Source organism: Balaenoptera borealis (assembly GCF_965194805.1).
Source record: "Balaenoptera borealis genome assembly, chromosome: 19".
Taxonomy (NCBI): domain Eukaryota; kingdom Metazoa; phylum Chordata; class Mammalia; order Artiodactyla; family Balaenopteridae; genus Balaenoptera; species Balaenoptera borealis.
Genome location: NC_138878.1, coordinates 65,542,536 through 65,551,929, shown reverse-complemented (window position 1 = coordinate 65,551,929; position 9,394 = coordinate 65,542,536). Strand labels below are relative to the sequence as shown.

The 9,394-nt window shown below is 43.7% G+C and overlaps 1 long non-coding RNA gene across 1 annotated transcript; it reads right to left on the bottom strand.

Annotated features, from left to right (window-relative positions):
- Window positions 1-121: 121 nt before the first annotated feature.
- Window positions 122-7,604, bottom strand: LOC309616972. Its single transcript, XR_014237691.1, has 3 exons — window positions 7,529-7,604; window positions 6,331-7,406; window positions 122-274 (listed from the first exon to the last, which is right to left on the bottom strand). It is a non-coding gene; the product is annotated as an uncharacterized lncRNA (long non-coding RNA).
- Window positions 7,605-9,394: the final 1,790 nt, after the last annotated feature.

Sequence of the window (9,394 nt, the reverse complement as noted above, 5' to 3'; positions counted from 1 at the left end):
GTTTACATCCTTGGTGGGAGTCCAGCATCGCAGGGTCACGTTCCTCTGGGCAGGTACCACCGAGCTGGGCCAGGCACGGAGGGAGGGCTTCAGAAGGGACTGGAAGGAAGTAGATCTCAGGACCGGATGTGATCCACTCACCTGCTCTCAGGAAGCCCATTTAAAGAAGGGAGAGGGGAAAGTGGGACCTTTGGGGGAGGGGTGAAGGGTCAAGGAGGGTTTATGAAGAAACACTCACCATCTCTTCTTATGTCTCCTTGGCCAACACACAGCCCTGCAAAGAATCGTCCCTGAGACACAGGCACCTGCACAGAGCCCGCGTCCTCACCTCCTGGTCCCTGAGGGACCATCTCGGGGCTCATACGTGTGGGAGCTCTCACTTCCCCACACTGGACTCTGGCTCCTGCTCTGCCCTCAGCTCCTCCACCATGTCCCATGAAGGTTCCCCTGTGCTGCTGTCACCTCCCAAGGCTCCAGGGCCTTTCTCGTTTCCACAAAACTTCCACCAATCCTCTTATTTTCTCCTTCTACCTGAACCACCCTTGGTGCAAAATCTGTCTGAACACAGTCAAATTCAGACCTCAAATTCTAACACACCTAGATAAGCCAGGAATGCTGAAAGCCGGGATGCTGTTGGGAAGATGGAAAAAGTTGATACAGAGAAGTAGAGGATTTCCTGGCCAATAGGAAAGATGCTGGACCTTAGAACCGAGTGAAGGGGTCAATGTTACTGAACATTTTTTTTTTTTTTTAATGAGAGTCTCTGGGAACTACAGTTTTGTCTCTTTTTTTAATTATTTATTTATTTATTTATTATTTATGGCTGTGTTGGGTCTTCATTTCTGTGCGAGGGCTTTCTCTAGTTGTGGCAAGCGGGGGCCACTCTTCATCGCGGTGCACGGGCCTCTCACTATCGCGGCCTCTCTTGTTGCGGGGCACAGGCTCCAGACGCGCAGGCTCAGTAATTGTGGCTCACGGGCCTAGTTGCTCCGTGGCATGTGGGATCTTCCCAGACCAGGGCTCGAACCCGTGTCCCCTGCATTGGCAGGCAGATAGATTCTCAACCACTGCGCCACCAGGGAAGCCCAATATATTTATTTTTTTAAAAAAAGATAAGCAGGACTTCCCTGCTGGCCCAGTGGTTAAGAATCTACCTGCCAATGCAGGGGACATGGGTTCGATCCCTGGTCCAGGAAGATCCCACATACCACAGAGCAACTAAGCCTGCATGCCACAACTACTGAAGCCCGCGCGCCTAGAGCCCGGGCTCCTCAACAAGAGAAGGCACTGCAATGAGAAGCCCGGGCACCCCAATGAAGAATAGCCCTGCTCACCGCAACTAGAGAAAGTCCGCACACAGCAACGAAGACCCACGCAGCCAAAAAAAAAAACAAAAAACAAAAAAAACATAAGCAATCAGATATACTGTATAGCATAGGGAATTACAGCCACTATCTTGTAATAACTTTTAATGGACTACAATCCTTAAGAATACTAAATCACTATGTGGTACACTTGAAACTAATATTACATTATAAGTCAATTATACTTCAATTTAAAAAAATAGGGACTTCCCTGGTGGTACAGATCATTCAGACAGAAAATAAATAAGGAAACACAAGCTTTAAATGACACAGTAGACCAGATAGACTTAATTGATATTTATAGGACATACCACCCAAAAGCGGAAGAATACACTTTCTTTTCAAGTGCACACAGAACATTCTCCAGAATAGATCACATCTTGGGTCACAAATCATACCTTGGAAAATCGAAATTATATTCCAACCACAAAGCTATGAGATTATAAATCAATTACAGGAAAAAGAACTGTAAAAAACACAAATACGCAAAGGCTAAACAGTGTGCTGCTAAATAACCAAGAGATCACTGAAGAAATCAAAGAAGAAATTTTAAAAATACATAGAAACAAATGATAACAAAAACACGACGATCCAAAACCTATGGGACACAGCAAAAGCAGTTCTAAGAGGGAAGTTTATAGCAAGTCAAGCTCACCTCAAGAAACAAGAAAAATCTCAAATAAACAATCTAACCTTACACCTAAAGCAACTAGAAAAAGAAGAACAAAGAAAACCCAAAGTTAGTAGAAGGAAAGAAATCATAAAGATCAGAGCAGAAATAAATGAAATAGAAATGAAGAAAACAATAGCAAGATCAATAAAAATAAAAGTTGGTACTTTGAGAAGATAAAATTGATAAACCTTTAGCCAGACTTACCAAGAAAAAAAAGGGAGAGGACTCAAATCAGTAAAATTGAAATGAAAAAGGAGAGATTACAACTGACACCACAGAAACAGGGGATCATAAGAGACTACTACAAGCAACTATATGCCAATAAAATGGACAACCTGGAAGGAATGGACAAATTCCTGGAAAGGTACAACTTTCCAAGATTGAACCAGGAAGAATTAGAAAATATAAACAGACCAATCACAGGTAATGAAATTGAAACTGTAATTAAAAATCTTCTAACAGGAGGGGGAAGGGTAAGCTGGGACAAAGTGAGAGAGTGGCATGGACATATATACACTACCAACTGTAAAACTGATAGCTACTGGGAAGCAGCTGCATAGCAAAGGGAGATCAGCTCGGTGCTCTGTGACCACCTAGAGGGGTGGGATAGGGAGGGTGAGAGGGAGGGAGATGCAAGAGGGAAGAGATATGGGGATATATGTATATGTATAGCTGATTCACTTTGTTATAAAGCAGAAACTAACACACCACTGTAAAGCAATTATACTCCAATAAAGATGTTTAAAAAAAAAAATCTTCCAACAAACAAAAGTCCAGGACCAGATGGCTTCACAGGTGAATTCTATCAGACATTTAGAGAAGAGTTAACACCTATCCTTCTCAAACTCTTCCAAAAAATTGCAGAGGGAGGAACACTCCCAAACCCGTTCTATGAAGCCACCATCATCCTGATACTAAAACCAGACAAAGATATCACAAAAAAAGAAAATTACAGACCAATATCACTGATGAACATAGATGTAAAAATCGTCAACAAAATACTAGCAAACAGAATCCAACAACACATTAAAAAGATCATACACCACGATCAAGTGGGATTTATCCCAGGGATGCAAGGATTCTTCAATATATGCAAAACAATCAATGTGATACACCATATTAACAAACTGAAGAATAAAAACCATATGATCATCTCAATAGATGTAGAAAAAGCTTTTGACAAAATTCAACACCCATTTATGATAAAAACTGTCCAGAAAGTGGGCATAGAGGGAACCTATCTCAACATAATAAAAGCCATATATGACAAACCCACAGCAAACATCATTCTCAATGGTGAAAAACTGAAAGCATTTCTTCTAAGATCAGGAACAAGACAAGGATGTCCACTCTCGTCACTATTATTCAACGTAGTATTGGAAGTCCTAGCCACGGCAATCAGAGAAGAAAAAGAAATAAAAGGAATACAAATTGGAAAAGAAGAAGTAAAACTGTCACTGTTTGCAGATGACATGATACTATACATAGAAAATCCTAGAGATGCCACCAGAAAACTACTAGAACTAATCAAGGAATTTTGTAAGTTTGCAGGATACAAAATTAATGCATAGAAATCTCTTGCATTCCTATACACTAACAACGAAAGATCAGAAAGAGAAATTAAGGAAACAATCCCATTTACCATCGCAACAAAAAGAATAAAATACCTAGGAATAAACCTACCAAGGAAGCAAAAGACCTGTACTCAGAAAACTATAAAACACCAATGAAAGAAATCAAAGATGACATAAACAGATGGATAGATATACCATGCTCCTGGATTGGAAGAATCAATATTGTGAAAATGACTATTCTACCCAAAGCAATCTACAGGTTCAATGCAATCGCTATCAAATTACCAATGGCATTTTCCACAGAATTAGAACAAGAAATTTTACAATTTGTATGGAAACACAAAAGACCCCGAATAGCCAAAGCAATCTTGAGAAAGAAAAGCGGAGCTGGAGGAATCAGGCTCCCTGGCTTCAGACTATACTACAAAGCTACAGTAATCAAGACAGTATGGTAGTGGCACAAAAACAGAAATATAGATCAATGGAACAGGATAGAAAGCCCAGAGATACACCCACGCACATATGGTCACCTTATCTTTCACAAACAAGGCAAGAATATACAATGGAGAAAAGACAGGCTCTTCAATAAGTGGTGCTGGGAAAACTGGACAACTGCATGTAAAAGAATGAAATTAGAACACTCCCTAACACCACACACAAAAATAAACTCAAAATGGATTAAAGACCTAAATGTAAGGCCAGATACTATAAAACTCTTAGAGGAAAACATAGGCAGAACACTCTATGACATGAATCACAGCAAGATCCTTTTTGACCCACCATCTAGAGAAACGGAAATTTAAAAAATAAACAAATGGGACCTAATGAAACTTAAAAGCTTTTGCACAGCAAAGGAAACCAAAATTGAGACAAAAAGTCAACACTCAGAATGGGAGAAAATATTTGCAAACGAAGAAACTGACAAAGGATTAATCTCCAAAATGTACAAGCAGCTCATGCAGCTCAATATCAAAAAAACCCCAAACAACCCAATCCAAAATGGGCAGAAGAGCTAAATAGACATTTCTCCAAAGAAGACATACAGATTGCCAACAAAAACATGAAGATGCTCAACATCACTAATTATCAGAGAAATGCAAATCAAAACTACAATGAGGTATCACCTCACACTGGTCAGAATGGCCATCATCAAAAAATCTAGAAACAATAAATCCTGGAGAGGGTGTGGAGAAAAGGGAACCCTCCTGCACTGTTGGTGGGAATGTAAATTGATACAGCCACTATGGAGAACAGTATGGAGGTTCCTTAAAAAACTATATATAGAACTAGCATATGACCCAGCAATCCCACTACTGGGCATATACCCTGAGAAAACCATAATTCAAAAAGATACAGGTACCACAATAGCCAGGACATGGAAGCAACCTAAATGTCCATCAACAGATGAATGGATAAAGAAGATGTGGCACATTTATACAATGGAATATTACTCAGCCATAAAGAGGAATGAAATTGAGTTACTTGTAGTGACGTGGATGGACTTAGAGTATGTCATACAGAGTGAAGTAAGCCAGAAAGAGAAAAGCAAATACCATACGCTAACACATATATATGGAATCTAAAAAAGCGGTACTGATGAACCTAGTGGCAGGGCAGGAATAAAGATGCAGACGTAGAGAACGGACTTGAGGATACAGGGGGGAAGGGGAAGCTGGGATGAAGTGAGAGAGTAGCAATGACATATATACACTACCAATGTAAAATGGATGGCTAGTGGGAAGCAGCCACATAGCAAAGGGAGATCAGCTCGATGCTTTATGATGACGTAGAGGGATGGGATAAGGAGGGTGGGAGGGAGGCACAAGAAGGAGGGGATATGGGGATATATGTATATGTACAGCTGATTCTATTTGTTGTACAGCAGAAATTAACACATTTTAAACAACTACTGAGCCTGTGCTCTAGAGCCCTTGAGCCACAACTACTGAGCCGGCATGCCACAACTCCTGAAGCCTGCGTGCCTAGAGCCCATGCTCCGCAACAAGAGAAGCCACCGCAGTAAGAAGCCCACGCACCGCAATGAAGAGTAGCCCCTGCTCATCGCAACTAGAGAAAACCCACATGCAGCAACGAAGACCCAACGCAGCCAGAAATAAATAAATAAATAAATAGATGTTAAAAAAATAAAAATAAGACTATTTAAAAGACAAATGATTTTTAAAGACAATGTCTTGGGCAGGACTTCAGATGAGACAGGAGAGATCTCAGGGTGGGTGGGGCAACATACACCAGCTTTATGAGGAAGATGCTGTCATTGGTGGCTTCTGGTTTCCTGAGTCAGTTGTGAGAAGGAAGCTGTACACCAGGTAGTGGAGGAGCAAAGTGTCAGAGCAAAACCTCTCGCCCCACATCCTCTGGACAAAGAGGGCAGAAGGGAGTTGCAATTGCCCAGTCCAGTTTCTTCCTTTCAACTGTAAGACTGAACACGGTGTCTTGGTCCGGGCAGAAGGGACGCTATGATCACAGAATTCCTGACCCTGCTTTACCTTGGTGAGTCTCCAGGATGGGGACCGATGGGCTTGGATGGGTGAGAATATTCATGGTGGAGTGGGGGCTAACATGGGGGATGTGACAAGTACAGAAATTATGGCTTCTGTGTCTTGGGTACAATCTACCGGCTGTGGTACCCACGTGCCCTTGTTTTGGTGCTCTCACATAAGGGATGAGGGAGCAGAGGTACAGAGACGTGTGGTAATACCCTTGGTTTAATTGGCTGAGATAGGCACGGCTCCGATGGGACCTCCACGTGTGTATCATCTACGTACCACCGTCTTGCCTTGAATGTTCCATTGGCATATAGGAGGGCAGGGTCTACAGGGTGTGAAAAGCTGTGAGTTTGGTTATGAACGAGGAATACAGAAAAGACCTACTGTTACCGAGTCCAAACTTGTACTGCTTGCTGCATGACGGACCAATAATTCAAGAGAGACAAGTTGTTGGGGCAAGGAATAGTGCCAGCAGACCAAGAAAAGGGTGGACTAATGTCCCAAAAAACCATCTTGCTGGGGGTCTGGATGCTAGTTTCTTTTACAGAACCAAGAGGGAGAGGTGAGGAGGTAAAGTAAAAAAAAAGGCAACAAGTTGTTACAAATATTTCCTTGTTCCGGCCAGACTTCAGAGGGGGTAACATTAACTTCTTTCTTGCAGCCATTCACGGGTGGGCCTGGTCAGGATGTTTCCTGTGAGCTGAACAAAGGTATTTTAGCTTAAGGCTCAGGCATGGGAGGCAAGGTTCCTAGAAATAGGCCATTATGTCTACTTTAAGTTTATAGGCAACATCGCTTTAGTGATTAACTTGTAGCAAAAGCAATAGAATACAAAGGTTAAAGTAAAAGAAACAGATCCAATATGGAGTCAGATTTGTTCTTCCCTATGACCCTAAGGCAGGGAACGGTGGATATAAAGAACATTTTCTGACCAGCCCTATCCTTAGCCTGATTTCAACCATCCTCAACTTGAACATAAGGTGATCAAACAGACCTCAGCTTCTAGGATGGAAGACCTGGAATATAATCTTGGCTTGGTCTCACGGGAGCTCCAGAATTTGAAACAGGAGTTCCACCAGACTGAGTGCCTAGTTCCTCCTTCGTGAAAGGGGCGGCAGGGGGTTGGGGGGTGGGGTGGGGGAAGGGATGGTGTGGAGGACATCAGGACTTATCATCTGCCCTAGTTCCTTCTTCCTTCTTCTGGGTTCAGCCCTTCCCTTTGAGGTCATGCTTGTCCCACGCACACATTTGAGCTTGAGAGGCCGGTCACCATACCCCAAACCTCCAGCTGCAGGGCAGAATAAACGGGGCGGTCACTGACATCGTCCTCCTCACACTTATTTCCTGGGGCTGCCGTAACGAATTACCGCAAATCGGGTGGCTTAAAACAACAGACATCTATTCGCTCACCGTTCTGGAGGCCAGAAGCCCAAAATCAAGGTGTCAGCAGGGTTGATTCCTTCTCAGGGAGGGGCGGGGGCTCTGAGGGAGAGTCTATTCCATGCCTCTCTCCTCGATTCTGGTTGGGAGATGGCTGGCAACCCTTGGCATCCCTTGGTGTGTAGACGCATTACTCCAAAGCCTCATATGGTCACATGGCCATCTTCCCTCCGTGTGTTCTGTCTCCTGTTGGGTTAGGGTGTCCGCCTACTCCAATACGACCTCATGTGAACTGTCGACTGAAAAATGAATCGCACAACTTAAAAGTTGAGAGTTATGTTTTATTCGGTGGATATTCTTAGGACTTCAGGCCCAGGAGACAGCATCTCAAGTAACCCTGCAGGATATATAGGAGTTTTGTATCAAAGGGCAGGTACTTTGAATGTCCAAAGATTATTGTTAATGAAAGAAAACCAGATATCTCAAGTTTAGGAATTTAGCGCTTTTCTGTATATGGGAAGATGCATGAGTCTGGGCTCACTGAAACCATTCCTTTGATAGGCACCTCGGCTATCTGGGGCCAGGATCCTGCGTTTTCTCATCCTGAGTTCCCTCAGGGCTCACCGTGGGGAGTGGCTGCAGTCTGATGGCTGCTAGATGGCAGGGATTCTTTGTTTCCTTCCTGAGTTCCCTCAGGGGTCACCAGCTCACTGGTGGCTGGTGGCTATAATCGCTGATGACTGTGACATCCTTTGTTTACTGATATGGCAGGAAATATTTTATTTCTCAGACATCAGTTAGGATTCTGCATCCAATTCCAGTGTGTGTGTGTTGGTGGCACTGTCTCGCCCAGCACCGAGCAACTCTCTGACACCAGCTGGCTGTCCCACAATTCAACTCCCGCTGTGACACTATCTACCTGGAGATACTGTCAGATCCCACAGATGAAGGGCTCTGTCCTAAAAGACGACCTCCCTCCCACTTCAGATGCCAATCACAAGCCCTGGTGGCCACCTGTGTTTCTGTCCAACTGGCTATAGATTGAAGGTTCCAAAAAGCCCCCTCCTTGGGTTCCATTAATTTGCTAGAACTCAAATTTGCTAGAACACAGAACTCAGAGAAACACTTGACTCACTAGATTACTGATTTACTGTAGGAGAATTGAAATTGAACTCAGGAATGGCCAGATGGAAGAGATACACAGGGCAAGGTATGAGGAAAGACCTTCTGAGTGCGCCACACTCAAAAAATCTCCACATGTCCAACACAGAGGCTCTCTGAGCCCCATCCTTTTGGGTATTTATGAAGGTTTCACTACATAGGCATGATTGATGAAATCCTTGGCAATTGATGGCCTCCCCAGAGGTCAGGGGGTGGGGGAGGGTGAGACTGACAGTTCCAACCCTTTAATCACGGGGTTGTTTCTGTGGCAACCAGCCCCCATCCTTAGGTTACAGAGAGACTTTCCAAAAGTTACACTAACATAGGAAAAGACACCTTTACGTCTCTCAACACTTAGGGAGTTCCAAGGGTTTTAGGAGCTCTGTGCCAGGACCAGGGACAAAGACCCAGTATATTTTTCTTTTTCTTTCTTTTTTTTGTTTTATTTTTGTTTTTGGCTGTGTCGGGTCTTAGTTGCGGCAGGCAGGATATTCGTTGAGGCACGTGGGATCTTTCGTTGCGGTGTGCGGGCTTCTCTCTAGTTGTGGCGTGAGGGTTTTCTCTCTCTAGTTGTGGCGCCCAGGCTCCAGGGTGCCGGCACGTTGCCCGCGGCACGTGGGATCTTAGTTCCCCGACCAGGGATCGAACCCGCGTCCCCTGCATTGGAAGGCAGATTCTTTATCACTGGACCACCAGGGAAGTCCCTATGTTTCTTGTTATAAAAGTCAGAACATC